Below are 19,274 nucleotides of genomic sequence, written 5' to 3' on the forward strand. Positions count from 1 at the left end.
TTTTTTTTAATATTTCTTCATTTTTGAGAGACAGAGTGCCAGTAGGGGAGGAGCATAGAGAGGGGTAAACACAGAACCTGGAGCAGGCTTCAGGCACCGAGCTGTCAGCACAGAAGCCTGATGCACGGCTTGAACCCACCAATGGTGAGATTGTGACCTGAGCTGAAGTCAGACGCTCAACTGACTGAGCCACCCAGGTGCCCCTGTTTTCTTCTTTTCTTAATGTTTATTTTGGGGGGAGAGAGAGCGTGCCCGCGTGTACACATGGGGTGGGGGGCGGGGGCAGAGGTAGATGGGATCTGAAGCAGGCTCTGCACTGACAGCAGAGAGCCTGATGCGGGGCTTGAACTCACGAACTGTGAGATCATGACCTGAGCCGAAGTTGGATGCCTAACGCGCTGAGCCACCCAGGCACCTTTTCGTCTTGTTTCAACATCTGGATATATACTGGTAATTTTAAAATAACAATAAGATGTGATATGACAGGATGCATGGTACTTTTGAACTACAGATGGCTCTAACCGCTTGGCTGCGATTTGTAGCAGTGCGAGCTGGTGAGACCACTACGCGCAGTCTCTTCTTGCAGCTACTCAGCTCTGCTGTTGTGTGAAAGCAGCTGTCTGTAAATGAAGGAACGTGGCTTTGTTCCAGTAAAACTTAAGATGCTGAAGTTAGAACTTTATAGAATTTTCATACATCCTGAAATACTTTTGATTTTTTCCAACCATTTAAAAATGTAGAAACCATTTTTAGCTCATGGTAAAAAGAAAAAATAGGTTGGGCTAGATTTGGCCTGAGTGCATCATTTGCTGACCCCTTAGTGTAGAAGCCTCTGAATACATGACCCATTTGGAAGTATCTTTCTTTCTCTCCAAAGCCGTATGTAGTGATTTCACCTCACCTCTTTCTCTGTTCCGATTGATGCTGTGGAAGGGACTTAGAGCAGACATTGCACAGTTTTCTGTGCTAAAGCACTAAAAGTTTATTTGCCCAGCTGTCATAATCTCCTCAATCCCTACTATTTTTTTTAAGGGGAACTAGCTGATATTAAATATTGTTCTTTGGTGGATACTTGGGGTAAACTTGAATGGAAGACACTGTGTTCTTTTGTTCATTTTTCATTGGTATCCTCATACTTTTGACTCTAGAAGACATTAGTCCTTAAGGTAGTATACGTGCAAGTTATGCTTGGTGGTTTAATGGAGACTAGCTTTGAACTCCGGTTCATAGGAGCATGCAAGGTCATCCTTGTGTTTTCCTTATGTTCTTAATCTCAGTAAAAGATTACTGTGGATGCCTGAGGTGAGATAAGAAAAAAAATTCAAGTCTTTAACCACAGGGAGGTACAGATTCTACAGTCCTAGAATATTCGTGTTTATCCTTTGGTGGGGTTTAGGAACTGTGTTGTTGCATAAGGTCTGGTAATATTTGGAACATGGGAGTCTTCTGAGGTACACTCTGGGTTAAGCCACTCCTGTACTTTTACCTGGATTATTATAGGCAATATCTACCAATTTCTTCTGACCTTCCTGCTCAGCAGCCAGAATGATCCTTTTAGAACATAATTCTCAGCATGTTAACTCTTCCACTGAAAACTCCAGTGGCTGCCCACATTACCCAGAAGAAAACCAAAGTCCTTAAAATGGCTTGCAAGGCCCTATCTGTTCACCCATGTCTCTGTGCCCCCAATTTCCCCCTAGAATGTAAGCCCCAGGATGAAGAGCTTTTTAAACTGTCAAACCACCATTGCCTAGAAAAGGGCCTGACAGTGTGGTAGGTACTTCATAAATTTCTGTTTAATAAGTGGACTGTTGGAAGGGAAATTGTGTAGACGGGGAAAAGCTATATTGTTGGCAGTGTCAGAGTGTCCCTGCTAATAGTCTCCTGGTATTTGACCAAGGGTAGGCTTGGAGACATGCTGAAAAGTGTGCCTGACTGTCCAGATGACATAGGCAGGACAGGTTGGGGAGGGTGCATAAAAACTGGTGGCAGGGATGACTCAGGGCTTCGTATGTCTCCTTACTGTCACAGACTAACCAAGGGCTAGATTTGTTTCTTCATGCATTGCAGCAGTGGAAGATTGAAGACTTGTTGGGGTGATAAAATTGTTTCCAGTGTCCAAGAGGAGGTTAATTAATAGGAAAGAAACATGGGGGCACCTGGGTGGCTCAGTCGGTTAAGCTCTGACTTCAGGTCAGGTCATGATCTCACAGTTCGTGGGTTCGAGTCCCACATCGGGCTCTGTGCTGACAGCTAGCTCAGAGCCTGGAGCCTGTCTTCGGATTCTGTGTCTCCCTCTCTCTCTCTGACTCTCCCCTGCTCATGCTGTCTCTCTCTCTCTCTCTCTCTCTCAGAAATAAATAAAACATTACTTATAGTAATGTTAACTACATACTTGCTGATCTTGGAACTTTGTTTTCCTCTTTGTTTTGGATAATACTACATAGCTTTGATATATGGCCATCTTAGTAATGTTTAGATACAGGAATATGTATTTATTTGTTATTTAAAAATTTTTATTACGTTTATTTATTTTTGAGAGGTGGAGTAAGATAGAGTGTCAGCAGGGCAGGGGCAGAGAGAGAAGGAGTCACAGAATTCGAAACAGGCTCCAGGCTCTGAGCAGGCATTCAGCACAGAGCCCAAAGCGGGGCTTCGTCGAACCCACGAACCGTGAGATCATGACCTGAGCCAAAGTCAGTCGCTCAACTGACTGAGCCACCCAGGCACCCCTAGATGTGGGAATATTTAAACCACTGGATCAGAAGGGTTCTTTTGTGCTTTGAGGGATGGGGATGGGGAGTTGTTTTAACTCAGAATGTATCTGTTAAATTCACTTTGGCATACCTCAGCTAAGTCTTTTTTTTTGTTTGTTTGTTTCAAGTATCTAAATGGTCTGAAGTAATTCTCCAGGTTAAATTATGGAGTTTATCAATCAGTCTTTCATAATGCAAACTGTAGCATCTGCAGTATTGCCAGTGAGAGTATCAGGATGCAAGAGGAAGGTTTTAGCTTTCCATTCTGCAGCCTTACTCCAGGGGGTTGGATGCATGAAAACGTGTGTGAGACAGAAGACCCCTGGGCCAGCATTCTTTCAGAAAGAAGCCTGTGTCCACTTGGAGTGAAGTTGAGTGAGGGTTAAAGTAGAGGTTTTTATTTTATTTATTTATTTTTTTAAATGTTTTTATTTTTTTGAGAGAGAGAGACAGCATGAGCAGGGGAGGGTCAGAGAGAGAGGGAGACACAGAATCTGAAGCAGGCTCCCTACTCTGAGCTAGCTGTCAGCATAGAGCCCGATGTGGGGCTCGAATCCACGAGCTATGAGGTCATGATCTGAGCCAAAGTCGGACGCCTAACCGACTGAGCCACCTAGATGCCCCAAAGTAGAGGTTTTATCACATCTGTATTTCAGGATACAATTTGCAAGGTTTGTTTGGGTAATTATCTTATCACTGCTTGTTTCTTCTCGTTCCAGAATAGTATCCTGACTTTGTAAATTGGAGAAGCCAGTGACACTGCCAGTGTTCTTTGAGGTAGTGTCTTTGGGATCCGGTGCAAGTCGAATCATTGTTTAAATAAGGTAAATGCATGGTGGTAAAAGGAACTAATAATAACTTCACTGCCATATAAAACCAGTCTTGTGTTAAGAGTTGTTTATCCAGAAGATTCCTTAATGGAAGTCCTGGGTTCTTATTAAGCAGTGCTTAGTTTTCAGCTTAATAAACTGAAACAAGGTTCTAAAATAGCTCTGCTCTCCTCTCCGATTCTATTCTAAGTTATAGACGCGACAGTTACCTTTTTTATTTTAATTAATTTGAGTCGTTTAATAACACATGTTTGTTCATTAGGAAATATTGCAAAAGATCATCCGTTAATGACATATGTATATAATCCTTGTTAATATTTGGTGAATAGTCTCTTTTCATGCTTGTGTTATTTGGATGTGTGTGTTTAACAAAATCAGGGCTGGACTTCTTTGACTCCCCTGGTTCTTGTTAACAAGAGCAAGTTTTTCCCTGTTTGCACTTTTAAATGACTCATGGCATTTCATCATGGATGTGCCATATAACTTAAAATTACCGAGCTAGTTCCTTTCTGGTAGACATTTAGGCTTTTCTCGCATTTTTCCCTGTCTTGGATAACTATGTAATGGACATGAGTAAATTCATGAATACATTTGATTTTCTTAACTTTTCTTGTACTTTTTATTAAAGTACAGAATCCCTTTCTAGTCCCTAGAAGCAGTCACTTCCAAGTCTCCTGTTTCTTTTCATATTGCCTCTAAATAATAAGCTTATTTTGGTACTTACTGATTTTCTAGTTTTTGGTGTTAAGTGTTAACTTCCCACATTGAATAGTAGTGGTTTCTGGTACAATCCTGATTTGGCTAGTATTCACTGTTGACAATATTATGGTTTGTATAACTTACAGCCAAATCAATGTTACATGCTCTGGATAATTTTCCTGTTCTGCGTAACTTTTATTTTCTCTCTGTAGTTAATAAAGATCTTTTTTTTGGTCTGTTTTCTTAATTTCTATTTTTCATCAGCAATTCCTCTTTAAACTCTACCCAACAATGTAAATCTTCCTCAACACTGTAAACGTTTTAGCTGTATTACAGATTTTATCTTCCTGGCGATACCTGCTGGTATGCTCCATCCTGAGTATTCTCAAGGTAGCTGCCCAGCCATCATGCTTGCTGTCTCAGCGTCATCATCCTCATGAGTTTCCTGCGTCTCTTGTGCTGGGTTCCATTATCTTTTCCCATGTCCTCTCCTTCCTGAGTGAGTCTCGTTCTCCATTGGCTTTCTGAGAAAAGGGTACACAGGAGGCAAATTGTTCAGACATACATGTCTAAAAATGCCTTTATTATTGATTATTAGTTTGGCTGGGTATAGAATTCTAGTTTGAACATAATTTTACTTCAGAATTTTTAAGATCCTGTTCTGTTGCCCTTTGTCTTTCCCTGTTGATGAGATGTAAGTTACCTTTGACCTCTGAAGCTTTAGCACTTCTCTTTCCCAGCTTTCTGACATTTTATGACAGTGTTCTTGGTTTGGCTGTTTTCATCTAATGTGCTGGTCCCTTAATGGACTGAAGTCCCCCAATTCCGGGAGATTTTCAGGAATTCTGTTGTTGCTTTTTCTCCCCTTTATTTTTGCTCCTGTATTCTGTGGAATTGGATGTTGTATCTTTTGGACTAATCCTGTTAAGTATCTTTTTTCTGTTTCCATCTCTGTTTATTTTCTGGGTTGCATTTTCTAGCCTTTGTTGTTTTTATCACTTAGGTTCATATATATATATTTATATTTATATTCACGAACTTTATTGTTGAGAGAGAGAGTGCACGAGTGGGGCAGAGGTGGAGGGAGGGAGGCAGGGAGGGAATGAGGGGGGGAGAGAGAGAGAATGAAAATCTTAAGCAGGCTCCATGCTCAGCACGGAGCCCCACATGGAGCTTGATCCCATGATCCTGGGATCATGACCTGAGCTGAAATCAAGAGTTGGAAACTTGATAGACTGAGCCACCCAGGTGCCCCTTGTCAACTTTTTAAAAAAGTAATCTCTGTCTAGCATGGGGCTTGAACTCACAACCCCAAGATCAAGAGTTGCTGTACTGAGCCTGCCAGGCACCTCCATATTCATCAACATTTTTATGTACTCAGTTCTTCTTCATACAACTCCAAACAGCCAGAGTCACGACAAGAATATAGTTTATGCCCTTCGTACTTATGCAGAAGCTTGTGCCTTCTTTAGCTGCCAAGACAAACTGGGCTATAGTTCTTTTTTATTTATTTGTTTGTTTATTTTGAGAGAGTTGGGAGGGGCAGAGAGAATCCAGATTCAAGCAGGCTCTGTACTGTCAGCACAGAGCCCAAAGTGGGGCTTGATCTCACAAACTGTGAGGTCAAGATCTGAACCGAAATCCAGAGTCAGATGCTTAACCAGACTGAGCCACCTGGGCACCCCGGCAGTGTTTAGTTCTTAAATTGTTCCATGCGAGTCAGGGATTCCAGTTGGCAGTGAATTACAAGCCTCTTCCTCCCCAACTCTTATGAAGGTTTTTCAATTTACTGACATCATGGATGATAATATTTATTTATGTTATGGTGGTAAGAACATTTAAGAGGATATGTGTCCTTTTAAATTTTTAAGTGTACAGTACATTGTTGGGGACCATGGATAGTGTTGTACTGCAGATCTCTAAGGTTCTTTATCTTGTGTAACTGGAACTTGGTGTGCTTGACTAGTAAGTGCCCATTTCCCGCTGCCCCCAGCCCTCTGACAACAGCCATTCTGCTCTGAATCAGTGAGTTTGTCTATTTTAGATACCTCATATATGTGGAATCAGGCAGTATTTGCCTTTTTGTGGCTGGCTTATTTTATGTAGCCTAATGTCCTCAGAGGTCAGCCACATTGGCACACATTGCAGAATAGTATTCCACACAAGGCTGAATAGTATTCCATCGTATGCATATACCACGTCTTCTTTATCCATTCATCTGTTGATGAACATTTCGATTCTTTCCGCATCTTGGGCTATTGTGAGTAAAGCGTCAGTGAATGTGGGAGTGCTGACATCTCTTTGAGGTCTAGATTTCACTTCTGGATAAATACCTGGAAGTGGGATTGCTGAATGTATATTCTTTTATGTTTAGTTTTCAAGATTCCCTTTTGTTCTCTGCAGCAGAGATGAAATAGTATAGTATTTAAGATAGTGGGTAGTCTCCACATGTGTAAAATGTGAGTGATAATAAATAGTGTGTACCTCATAGCAGTGTTGTAAGTTAAGTGAATGTATGTGAAGCATTTAGAGAAGTGCCTGGTATTTTTTTTTAATTATTATTACTACATTCCCATCCTTTTATGATGCATATCTTTTATCTCTGAGAAAACTAATAAATAGGCTTACATAGGCCTATCAAATAGACACTAACATTTTCTTTTCTAATGGCTTTTTAACATTTTTATACTATATCAGGAATTTTATTTTTGTGTTAAGAAGAAGAAGGAATCTAACTTTTTGTGCCAAATTGTTAATAAGCTGTCTTGACTACTGATTTATCCTTTTTATGTAGTGATTTGAAAAGCTACCTTTGTAAAGGGTGTCTGGCAGGGTATGTTTCTAAACCTTTTTTTTGTTTGTTTGTTTGTTTATTTTCAAAGAGAGCATGTACAAGCAGGGGAGGAAGAGAGACAGAATCCCAAAGGGCTCGAGCTCACAAACTGTGAGATCATGACCTGAACTGAGATAAAGAGTTGGTAGCACTGACTGTGCTATCCAGGCACCCTGAAACTTTGTATTTTGTTCCATTTGTTTCTCTAATCTTGTACTGATAGTGTTTGTATTATTGTAGCCTTATTTCATCTTTTAGTTAGTGATGCAGTCCTTTCTTCCCTCTCCACCCTCAGCAAATAAAGTATAATTATTTCCATATTTCATATTTCTGTCCATATAAAAATATAGCAGTTCTTGAAGAGACTGAAGTATTGAGAATTAGAAAATAAAGACTCAAAGGGTATGTACGTAGGAAGCCAGTTGTACAATTTTTCAAATAAACATACGGGATTTTAACCTTAAAATGATTTTTTTGATTCATTCAGTCAGTAGACCCTTGAGCCCTTGTTACTGTACCTCCCCTCTGTGCTGGAGCTTCCAGCAGTGAGCAAGACAGACAGGACTCGTGTTCCTGGGGAGCTTACTTTCTAGTCTGGGGAGGCAGGTAAGATAATTTCAGATATTCCTAAGTGTTAGGAAGGACATAGGAGAGCCAGATAAATTGGGGGTGGGGGGGCGGTGAGGTTTCATTTAGGTAATATACTAAAGGAAGGCCTTTTCAAGTAGCTGAGATCAGCAGGATGGGAAGGGAGCCAGCCATGCTAGAGACTGAAGAGTTCATTTGGAGACAATGGCAAGTGGAAAGGTGCTGAGGCTGTAAATGCTCGCGTTGTTCAAGGAATAGAAAGGAGGCCATTGTACCTCAGAGAGAGTGGTTTGGGATGGTGTTGGGCAAGTAGGCAGGGGCTACATCACTTAGTATTTTGGAAGTATGGCAAACCCAATCTTTCATACCGAAATCTGATGAATTCAGTTTTGTTACTTAATTAAAAAACTAAATACATGATGTTCTAGGAAATAAATAGACCTTCTACAGGTCTGTAGACCTTCTATAAAGAAACTTCTATAGTTAGTTTATATGCCGTTCCTAAAGGAAATCCCAGAGAGAGGAGCTGCATTGATCACATAATATCTGAACGCAGTTCTGGTTGGGTGTTTGGATCTAACTGGGGTTGGGGTAGTTCTTGTGTTCTCTTTAAATTTAGATACTTCGAATAGTGCCTTAATTCATTTTAATGGAAGCAGTGGGTTGGGTTCTTGCTTCCTTTTGTAGACTCAGGTGACTGATAAAATCCAAAATGTAGTCATTTTTAGTTTCTTATGTAGAGTTTTGTGTGTATTTAAGACATTTCTCTCTTCCTCTCTTTTTTTTAAGTTTATTTGTTTTGAGAGAGACAGCACAAGTAGGAGAGAGTCAGAGAGGGAGAAAGAGAATCCCAGGCAGGCTCCGTGCTGCCCCCACAGGGTCCATTGTGAGTCTCGAACCCAAAAAGCTATGAGATCATAACCTGAGCTGAAACCCAAGAGTCGGATGCTTAACTTGACTGAGTCCCAGGCACCCCAAGACATTTCTCTTTTTTTTCCCCTCAACTTACCTGGTAAAGTGCAATTATAAACGGAAAGCTATCAGTTCGTTATATCGACAGGAAAATCTTAGTGGATAGAGACTGTAAACTACAAAATTAATATGAATTTATAAGTCACTTAAAATAGGGGTGCATGGCTGGCTCAGTCGGTAGAACATACATGCAACTCTTGATCTTGGGATTGTTGAGTTTGAGCCCCACATTGGGCATAGAGTTTGCTTAAAAATAAAAGTGACTAAATAATGCTTGACCATTTGAAAATACATAGTCATTGTTGTCCCTTAGGACAGCACTGTTAAAGAGAAGTCTGGTGGGAGCCATATGTAATTTTGGATTTTCTAGCAGCCACATTAAAAAAAAAAGCAAATGAAATTAATGATATATTTTATGTAATATATCCAACACATTCTCATTTCAATATGTAATATAAAAAATAGCTAGTGAGGTAGTTTACATTTTGATTTTTTTTGTTCTAAGTCTTTGAAATCCTATGTTTTATACTTGTGGCTCATCCCAGTCCAGACCAAGGACATTGCAAGACCATAGTAGCCATCTGTGTGTTGGACAGTGCAGTTCTGAGGGCTCATATGCCTGAAGGAACAGGAAAATTAATACAATTTACTTATTGAATAATACAGCCCATATTTGAAATACCATTTAAAGCAATGAAAGATTAACATATAATGAAACAGACTTGAACACACATGTATTATTTTCCCCTCTAAACCACTGTGTGATAAACTTGTTTGGAGAAGATGATTTGATCCTAAAAAGACCAATATTTATAAAAGATATCAAACAACTCCTAATAAGAGTTATAAACGAGCTTGATGTAGACTTGTAAATGGTGGCTGTGCATCAGGGGTGGGATGATAACTTGATGAAGGGAGACCACAGTCCATCTACTCCTTGGAATCCGCAGTGTCCATATGCCAGTGGTTTGGAATCCGCAGTGTCCATATGCCGGTGGTTCTGAATCCCTTTCCAGGTTTCCTCAATAAGAACCTTCCATGGGGCGCCTGGGTAGCTCAGTAGGTTGAGCGTCTAACTCTTGATCTCAGCTCAGGTCATGACCTCTCGGTTTGTGAGTTCGAGCCCAGCGTTGGGCTCTGCACTGAGGGCATAGCGCCTGCTTGGGATTCTGTCTTCCCCTCTGTCTGCTCCTCACCGCTTGCTGTCTCTCTCAAAAATAAGTAAACATAAAAAAAAAAAAATTAGTATCTTTGATTAATGGACTTAAAGCTCTAAAGGTGATTGCAGTATGCACTACTGGTTAAGCCCAAGCTATTAGTAGTAATAACTTCATTTTTTAAAAAATGTTTACTTTTGAGGGAGTGTGCATGCGAGCAGGGAAGGGGCAGAGAGAGAGAGGGAAGGAGAGAATCCCAGCCAGGGTTCATGCTCAGCGTAGAGCCCAATGCCTGACGTGGGCTCACAACTGCGAGATCACAATCAGAGCCAAAATCAAGAGTCACCTTAACTGACCGAGCCACCCATGTGCCCCATAATAATTTCATTTTAGGAAATAGTTAAGTGTCGGGGTGCCTGGGTGGCTCAGTTGGTTCAATGCCCAACTCTTGATTTTGGCTCAGGTCATGATCTCGTGCTTCCTGAGATCGAGTTCTGTGTTGGGCTCTGTGCTGGCAGCGCAGAGCCTGCTTGGGATTCTCTCCTTTCTCTCTGCCCCTCCTCCTGCTCATACACTCGCTCTCCTCTCTCTCTCTCTCTCTTTTTCAAAATAAATAAACATTTTTTAAAAAAGAGTTGTGTTATGATTGGCTGTTTAATTTAGTCTTTAAAAAGGTTTACCATAATGAAAGCTGGAAGGAAGCCATAGGTCATTAGTTAACATAGGCTATAGTGCTTTTATTAAGTTGGAAAAGCTGAGATTTTTCTTTAAAAAATGAGATATTCCCCAGTGGTAAGTAAAATTGCTGTTCCCCTCCTCTAGAGATAGAGGGAAACAGCCTCTGGGGTTAATTGAAGATTATTTAAGTTACTGACTATGCTATACTGTTCATTCTGTTTCTCTAATGATGAAAGATTAATTGCATAGAAGATCCTGAGCTTAGTAGATAACCCATTGAACTTTGCAAATTCTCAAGAGAAAATACCACAGGTTACTTACACTGGGGAATGTTGTGATGAACAAGGTCCAAATGTATCCCCCCCCCGCCCCACCCCCAGCTTGCCATTGATTTTCTCTGCTGACATCTAGCAGCAAAGGGATTTGTTCTCCAAAGGTCATGACTTTAGAATATGACCTTTTCTTCTGTATACCTCTCAGTGCCATACATGCTGATTTAGCTAGTAAAGGTGTAATGCACTTTATTGTTCTGTGTAGGAAGATACTTGGTTACTTATCAATAATAACAAGAAAATAGAATTCAGTGGTGAAATCTGTTTGCTGTCAGAGAAAGTTCCTCAGTGTCTCCCTCTCACCACTCTGGGGTTGTAGCTGAACAGAGCTTGCGGTGTGAAGTCATCCGCTGTGTGCCCGGCAGTTTATGTGTGCTTGCTTAGTTCCACGGTGTTTTCGTGAGTGGTAGGTCACTTTTGGAAGATTGGGAAAATACCTTACTCAGCTAATGAATGGAGCAGCCAGCACGGGAAGCTAGTTATTTTTTGGTGCCAGAGCCATGCAACCTGGTCCTGTATTAGAAAGTGGCTCTCAGGAAAAAAAAAAAAAAGAAAGAAAATGGCTCTGAGGGGTGCTGTCCATTTGAGACAGGACATTTGAGATTGATAATTTACTTCAGCAGATCTCTCACTTACATCCACCTTTATGCGCATCTTGAAGCAAGCTTAGATCGTGGAAAACACCGAATGAAACCTGGGTTCTAGTCCTAGCTTGGTTGCTTGCTGTGTGTTGGGGTTATTAGGGGTTCCCTTGCCATTGAACAAGAATTTCCCAGTCATCATCTACTTTGGTCTTCGTAACTATGAGAAAGGGGCACCAGATCCTCTGCCTTTTTTTGTTTGTTCAATAAGGTTTTTGTTTGAGGATAGGTTTAGACAGGGTACAGAATCCCTGTATGAGTTTGCTCGGGCTGCCGAGAGAAAGTACAGACTAGGTGCTTACACAGAGCAGTTTATTGCCCTGCAGATCTGGAGGCTCAAAGGTAAAAACATCAAGGTGTTGGCAGGGTTGCTTGCTTGGCATGTAGGCTGCTCTCTTCTTCCTGTGTCTCTTCACCTTGTCTTTCCTCTGAGGATCCCTGTGTCCAGATTTCCTCTTTTTTTTTTTTTTAATGTTTTTAATTTATTTTTGAGAGACAGACAGCGTGAGCGGGGGAGGGTCAGAGAGAGAGGGAGACACAGAATCCGAAACAGGCTCCAGGCTCCGAGCTAGCTGTCAGCACAGAGCCTGATGCGGGGCTTGAACCCACGAACCGTGAGATCATGACCTGAGCCGAAGTGAGACGCTCAACCGACTGAGCCACCCAGGTGCCCCCAGATTTCCTCTTTTTTTAAGGACAACAGTCCTATACCTCTATAGAGGTCCTATCTCCCAGATGAGGTCCCATTCCAAGGTACTTGGGGTTAGGACTTCAACAAATAAATTTTGGGGGTGAGGGTAAATAATTCAACTCATAGTAGTTCTTAACATTCCCCATGCCAAGTTTCCCCTCTTATTTTTTTAAAAATTTCTTTCCAATGGTTTTTTAAAAATTTTTTAAAATTTTATTTTTTATTAAAAATTTTTTAATGTTTTATTTAAAAATTTTTTTTGATATTTTTGTTTTTAAGTTTATTTCTGAGAGAAAGAACGTGAACAGGGGAGGGTCAGAGAGAGAGGGAGACATAGAATCTGAAACAGGCTGAGCTAGCTGCCAGCACAGAGCCCGACGCGAGGCTCGAACCCACAAACCGTGAGATCATGACCTGAGCTGAAGTCGGACGCTGAACCGACTGAGCCACCCAGGTGCCCCTATTTTTTTTTTTTATTAAAAAATTTTTTATGTTTATTTTTGAAAGACAGAGTGAGACAGTGTGAGCAGGGGAGGGGCAGAGAGAGAAGGAGACACAGAATCCAAAGCAGGCTCCAGGTTCTGAGTAAGAGTTCAGCACAGAGCCCGATGCAGGCCTTGAACCCACGACCGTGAGATCATGACCTGAGCTGAAATTGGACACTTAACTGACTGAGCCACCCAGGTGCCCCTCAGTGTTTATTTTGGAGAGAGTGAGAGTGCGTGGGTGTGCAAGCAGGGGAGGGACGGAGAGAGACAGAGACAGAGACAGAGACAAAGTTTGAAGTAGGCTCCAGGTTCCGAGCTGTCAGCACAGAGCCCGGCATGGGGCTTGAACTCAAGAACTGTGAGATCATGACTCAAGCTGAAGTCGGGATGCTCAACCGACTGAGCCACCCAGGCATCCCCTAATTTCCTCTTTTATTAACACGTAACATCAGTATGGTACATTTGGCACAATTAATGAACTAATAATGGTACATTATTAACAATTAAAGTATTATCCCTGTTTTTAATGACTGAGAAAACTTTAGTTCAAAGAAAAGATGTGACTGGAAAAAGCACAACCAGTGACCCCCTTTCTGACTTTGCACTGGTGCACGCAAAAGAAAACTCCCCAGTGTCACGTTGTGAATCTGAAGAGATCGTGAAGAATACTTCTTAAAAAAAGTTTATTTTTGAGAGAGAGACTTGGCGCATGAGCGGGGGAAGGGCATGGAGGAGGACTGAGGATCTCACTGACAGCAGCATGCCTGACACGGGGCTGAAACTCAACAAACCCTCAGATGCTTAACCAACTAAGCTATCCAGGCACCTCTACTTTTTTTTTTTTTAAAGCTATGGTTTTGATTTTATTTATTATTATTATTTTTTAATTTTAATCCTGAGCAGGTTCTATGCTCAATGCGGGGCTTGATCCTATGACCCCGGGATTGTCACCTGAGCTGAAGTCTAGAGACGGATGCTCAAGCGACTGACACCCAGGCGCTCCCCAAAATACTTTTCTGTGTATAAACTCCTATAACATGGGAGTTCGTGTTCAGTGAATTCTCATAGAATGAACAGAATGTCCTGGTTTTAGCTGGACGGTGGTTTTGGGGGGAATATAGACACCTGTCTTAACCAAAGTAACTGTAGCATACCTACTTTTTGTTGTACTTCACTTTATTGCACTTTGTAGATACTTTGTATTTTGTTTTCACAAATCGAATGCAGTGCATCAAGCTAGTCTGTTGGCCCATGTCTCCAACAGTTTTTGCTTGCTTCGTGTCTGTGTCACATTTTGGTGACGCAGTATTTCAGATTTTTTAAATTATATTTGTTATTATCTATGATTAGGGATTACAACTCGCTGAAAGTTCAGATAATGGTTAGCATTTTTTAGCAGTATTTTTTAAGATGTGTACATTTAAGATGTGTACATTTCTTTAGACATAATGCTCTTGCACACTTAATAGACTACAGGATAGTGTAAACATAGATTTTAAACCAAAACGTTTGACTCGCTCTCTTGCCTTGGTCTGGAACCAGACCTGCAGGATCTCCCATTGTATGCCTGTGTACAGAGATTGTGAAACTTGCTTTAAAGAGAAAGCAAGACTAATTTTTAAATTATGAAGTGATGGTGTATTTACCTTTCTACTAAGCATCTCTTAATGTAGTGTCCTATTTGTGTTTGTAAAGCCCAGCATGCCGCCTGTCCTGAAACCTTAGAAGTTATATGCCCAGTATTACCCACATTTCACAAAAGAATAAACTAAAATCTACAGAGATTATTACTTTCTTAAAGTTCCCCAGAACTCCTCTCCTATCCAAGTCCCTTCCTTTTGCTACGACATTATTAGATAAACCATACAGTGAACTTAACTACACAGGATGCTGGCAAATAAAGTTGCTTATAACTTACACACTTGTTATTCCTTCAGAATACCTTTAAGAGGCATACTTATGCCTTATAAGCATATATATGCTTCCATGCTTCCATAAGCATATATACATGTCTTATATATGCTTATAATAAAACCAATTAGTGTGTAAAACTTTTTGTGTGCATTTTATTTTACTAACTTTTTTTCAAGCTGGTGACTTGGGACCCAAGTTCATTATTTGTGTGCATTTTTCAGAATTTTCAGGCATTTAATGATTATGTTGCTTTCTGTGAATGAATATCCACTAGTTAAGACTTCCATATGTTTTAATTTCTCATTGAAGGAGAAATAGCCGTTTGACTAAAAAGAGTGAACAAAGGTGTTTCCTAGCAAAGATTTATCATTGTGATCTTAAATTAATATTTTCTGTGATGTCATAGCAGGCAAACAAGCACCCTGTATGGAAATCAGGCTTGAAATAATAATTAGTGCCTCTCTGCCTGCTGTATTCTGTGTACTATGGAAATACATATCATTGAATTTCTCCTAACTTTCCAAGTTATTCAGAAGTAATATGGTCCTGTTCCTTTAAAAAGTGAAAGATGGAGGGTTGGAGTTTGCCATGTCATTGGGACAAGAAGTGAATTCAGTCACTGAAGAGGAAGAAGGAAATATGACCTCTTGCAGGCTTTGCGATGGAAAACAGCTAGCAGCACTGTCCCTCACCCGGACAGGATTCTGGAATGGAGCCTGGATTCTGGGAACTCTTTATCAAGTGAGGTTGGTGCTGCCTGAATTTGGTATAGGTGGCTTCTCCTCGATGCAGGTGATATGTTTTTAAATACAGTTAGAAGGTAAGTGGTTTCAGGCAGATTGGCTAGTTTTTATAAAGGAGTAGAATATGATGTGAATCTTAAATGATTTCTTCTACAGTAAATTTCAGAGTTGATGGAAGGATGATTCTTTTTTAAAAGCTGAAACGTTAAGCTATTCCATTGAATTCCAGGTTTTTTTTTTTTTTAAGTTTATTTTGAGGGGGAGGCAGCGTGGGGGAGGGGCAGAGAGACAATCCCAAGCATTGTGCTATTAGCACAGAACCCTATGTGGGGCTTGATCTCGACCCTGAGATCATTACCTAATCTGAAATCAGGAGTCAGAACCTTAACTGGGTGAGCCACCCAGGCGTCCCTAATTCCACTTGTAAGACGTGCCTGAAGTAAGAATGAGGAATGACCTCCTAAGTGTGTATAAATTTTCAAGTGTTTTGACCGTGTTTGGAAACGGTTCCAAATCATTTTATGAGAAAAAATAGGCAGAGAGAGGTAAAAATACTTGCCCCATATAAGGGTTTCTGGGTTTATTAGCATTAGTTTGGTTTTGGTAAATTTCTCTCATTTAAGGTGCTTGTGCACTTGCTTGGTGCCAGTTATTTTTTTCCAGCCTTTCATTACTCACCAGTGCAGTGAAAAAGATCAGTTCTGCCCTCTTCTGAGGGTCCTGATATTTTGGGGGGAGGGAAGAAAGCAGTTTGCAAATAGCCCAACAGGGGACTAGAGAACAGTCTCTTGTTTATTAGCTGATGACTGGTGCGTGGGCTTGAACGGAGGGAAGTTAAGACTCTTTCTGAGGTAGGATGGGCTCCCTGCTGGGTACACTCACAGAATCTGTTACAGATCCTCTGGTGGCTTTTGGAGATGAGTTTTGTCGGAATAGGTCAGGACAGCCCAAAGCATCCAAAGTAAATCGTAATAGCTGATAGAAAGGAATTCCCCATCTCCCTCAAGTGTGAAGCGACAGCAAAAAGTCACATCTTTATTTCCTGGGCAGCTTGGTATGGATTTTTAAAAAATCGTTTATTATTATTTATTTTTTTTTTTTAAATTTTTTTTTTTTAATATTTTTATTTTATTTCTAGGAGAGAGAGAGAGAGACAGCGTGAGCAGGGGAGGGTCAGAGAGAGAGGGAGTCACAGACTGAAACAGGCTCCAGGCTCTGAGCCAGCAGTCAGCACAGAGCCCGACGCGGGGCTCGAACCCACGAACCGCGAGATCATGACCTAAGCGAAAGTCGGACGCTCAACCGACTAAGCCACCCAGGCGCCCCAATCGTTTATTATTTTTTAAATTCTCAAGTTAGTTAACATACAATGTAGTCTTGGGTATGGATTTTCTAAGAGACTGTTACCTTGACCTTGGAGTTCCCGTTTGCCATCCAAAGAAATACTAGGGGTAGAAAAGAGAGAACAGATTGATTTTTTGAGCACTTGGAATCGAACTTTTACGGAAAAAAGCTGGCCTAGTATTTCCCACATAGGCAGTGTTCTTCTAGGGAGAGAAAGGTCTTATTATTATAAATAATCTCTGGGTAGTTTTATGCTAGACTTGCCATTCCTTAATTGCTCTACTTATAAACGGCTTCAGGGCTCACCCTCAGGGAAACTTCTTAATGCTCACTTAGAAAAATTACCCATGTGTTTATGGATAACTAACATGTTATTTTTTTATGTCATGAAAACAGTACACGGAGTTGGGCCTCTGTTTCTGCAGTTAACCATGACACAAGTACCAGATACAGTTTCTCTGAGGGTGTGGGCTTTGCTGGCTGGCTTTCACCCCTCCAGTTTCTGGGTACAGACTGAACGGTTTCTGTGAAGGTTGCCAAGCTGGTTCCTCTGAATTCTCTTTCTAGCCCAACAACGACAGTTAGGAAAGTTGGGAATTTGTTTTGTAAGCAGGTCCATTGTTAGCCTAAGTGAACTAAAATATATGCTTTCATTAGTAAAAGTTATTTTTAGGGAAGTTGATAGTAAGGCTGACATAAAAAACACATTGGGGAAAAAAAAATGACGGTGTCTTGTATTTTCCTAAATACCAAACATTTGTAGTGAACTCACCATTTTTACAATGGATTTTGGACTCCGTAGAATTAGAAATCTTAAGTTTGTTGCTTTTGGCTTGCTCATCAAACATACAGTTTATTAATAATGTATTTTCTACTTTCTCATCGTGATTTTCTCAACTGTTATGAAGTATTCACACTTCTAAAAACAAGTTGATGAAATAGCACACAATGGGAACGGTATTTTGGACTACTCATGTCCTGGAATTAGGAAATAGTTTAGGGTTGCACTTTGGAATTTGCTTTAGATGCGTTTGAACTTAAATAAGAGCGATTGTTATTTGCTGATAAATGATTCTCCTTTTAGACTTGTTTGCAGAGCACACATGGAGAAACGTAGAAGTGAGCGATTTGGGTCACTTCATTGCGTATCTGAGTTTGATTTTTTTCTTTTTAAAGATTTTATTTCTAAGTAATGTCTGCACTTAATGGGGAGCTCATACTTATAACCCCAAGATCAAGAGTCACATAATCTACTGACTGAGCCAGCCAGGCATCCTGGGTTTGTTTGTTTTTTTTATTGAGGTATAATTGACAAACCAATTTCAAGGGTACATACAACATAATGATTTGATATTTATATATATATATATATATATTTTTTTTTAATGTAAGGAGTCTCTTTTTTTGTTCTTTTGTTTTTCGTTTTATGTTTTTATTTTAAGGGAAAAGATACAGGAAAATAGCTGCAGATTCACCCACACTTGTTAGCATTTTGACCAGAATAGAGCCTACTGGCAGAGAATGGATAGGTTTTGAAGCTGTATCATAGGTACGCTTGAGTTCCTTACACTGTTCTATTTTTGTATATGAATCAACACTTCCATAATAAAAACATTTTAAAGAAATAGAACCCAGTTGGCTATAAGGCAGGCCTTTCCTAACCCTCTTTTAAATCCTAAAAGAATAATACAATTCCACTGTGATAAGACTTTCTCAAATGGACTTCGAGTAATTACAGTGCAGCTTTATTTATTTAGGGTCATGGAAATTACTATCTTAGATTTTTAAAAATATCTCAGAAGAAGGTAGATAGATGTTGATTCCACATTAAAGATAGAAGAATCAACCCATTAACTCCAGAATGTTAACAAGTTTTGTTTTTAGAATAATGGGGGGAAGTCATCTGTAAAATGACCAGCTAAGAGATTTATATGTAAAGTGAGAAGCTGCATCCTGTCTACCCTATTTTGTGTGTCTCCCTTCTCCTGTTGGCTTCCTCTCTAAATCTTCCTTCCTGCTCTGCAGAGGTAACCGCTCTTAACAGTTTGTTACATGTGCTTATGTAGGTATGTCTTATGTGTACATCTGCACCATACATTACACATTTTTAAAGTAAGTTCTACCAAATTCCATAGAATTCAGTATTTAAAGTTTAAGAATCTCAGCACTAAACTTCAGAATAGATTAAAAAAATTTTTTTTCAGTGTTTATTCATTTTTGAGAGAGACAGTGCAAGTGGGGAAGGGGCAGAGAGAGAGGGAGACACAGAATCTGAAGCAGGCTCCAGGCTCTAAGCTGTCATGTCAGCACAGAGCCCAGTGCGGGGCTTGAACCCACAAACCGTGAGATCATGACCTGAGCCAAGTTGGATGCTTAATGGACTGAGCCACCCAGGCGACCCCAGAACAGATTTTTTTAAAAAAGTAAGCTCTATACCCAACGTGGGGCTTGAATTTACAACCCCAAGATCAAGAGTCATGTTCTACTGACTGAGCCAGCCAGGTGCCCCCAGAATAATTTTGATTTTATAACCTAGGCAAGGCCAAGTCTGTTATTATGCCTTTAGGTTGTTTAAGCAATAAAATTGCCATTCTCCCCAGAGGCCCTT

The 19,274-nt window shown here is 40.4% G+C and overlaps 1 protein-coding gene across 3 annotated transcripts in view; it reads left to right on the top strand.

Moving 5' to 3' along the window:
* Positions 1 to 19,274, top strand: part of THRAP3 (thyroid hormone receptor associated protein 3) — a 63,908-nt gene that overhangs the window by 17,607 nt on the left and 27,027 nt on the right. For 2 of the 3 annotated variants that reach the window (XM_039251722.1, XM_039251723.1), the window contains exon 2: positions 3,476 to 3,580. The exons of the other annotated variant lie outside the window; for it this stretch is intronic. The gene's annotated coding sequence lies outside the window, so the exon portion shown is untranslated. The remainder of the gene's footprint in view (positions 1 to 3,475; positions 3,581 to 19,274) is intronic. 3 annotated transcript variants of the gene reach the window in all.

Source organism: Hyaena hyaena, unplaced genomic scaffold, assembly GCF_003009895.1.
Source record: "Hyaena hyaena isolate Hyena2069 unplaced genomic scaffold, ASM300989v1 scaffold_397, whole genome shotgun sequence".
NCBI lineage: Eukaryota > Metazoa > Chordata > Mammalia > Carnivora > Hyaenidae > Hyaena > Hyaena hyaena.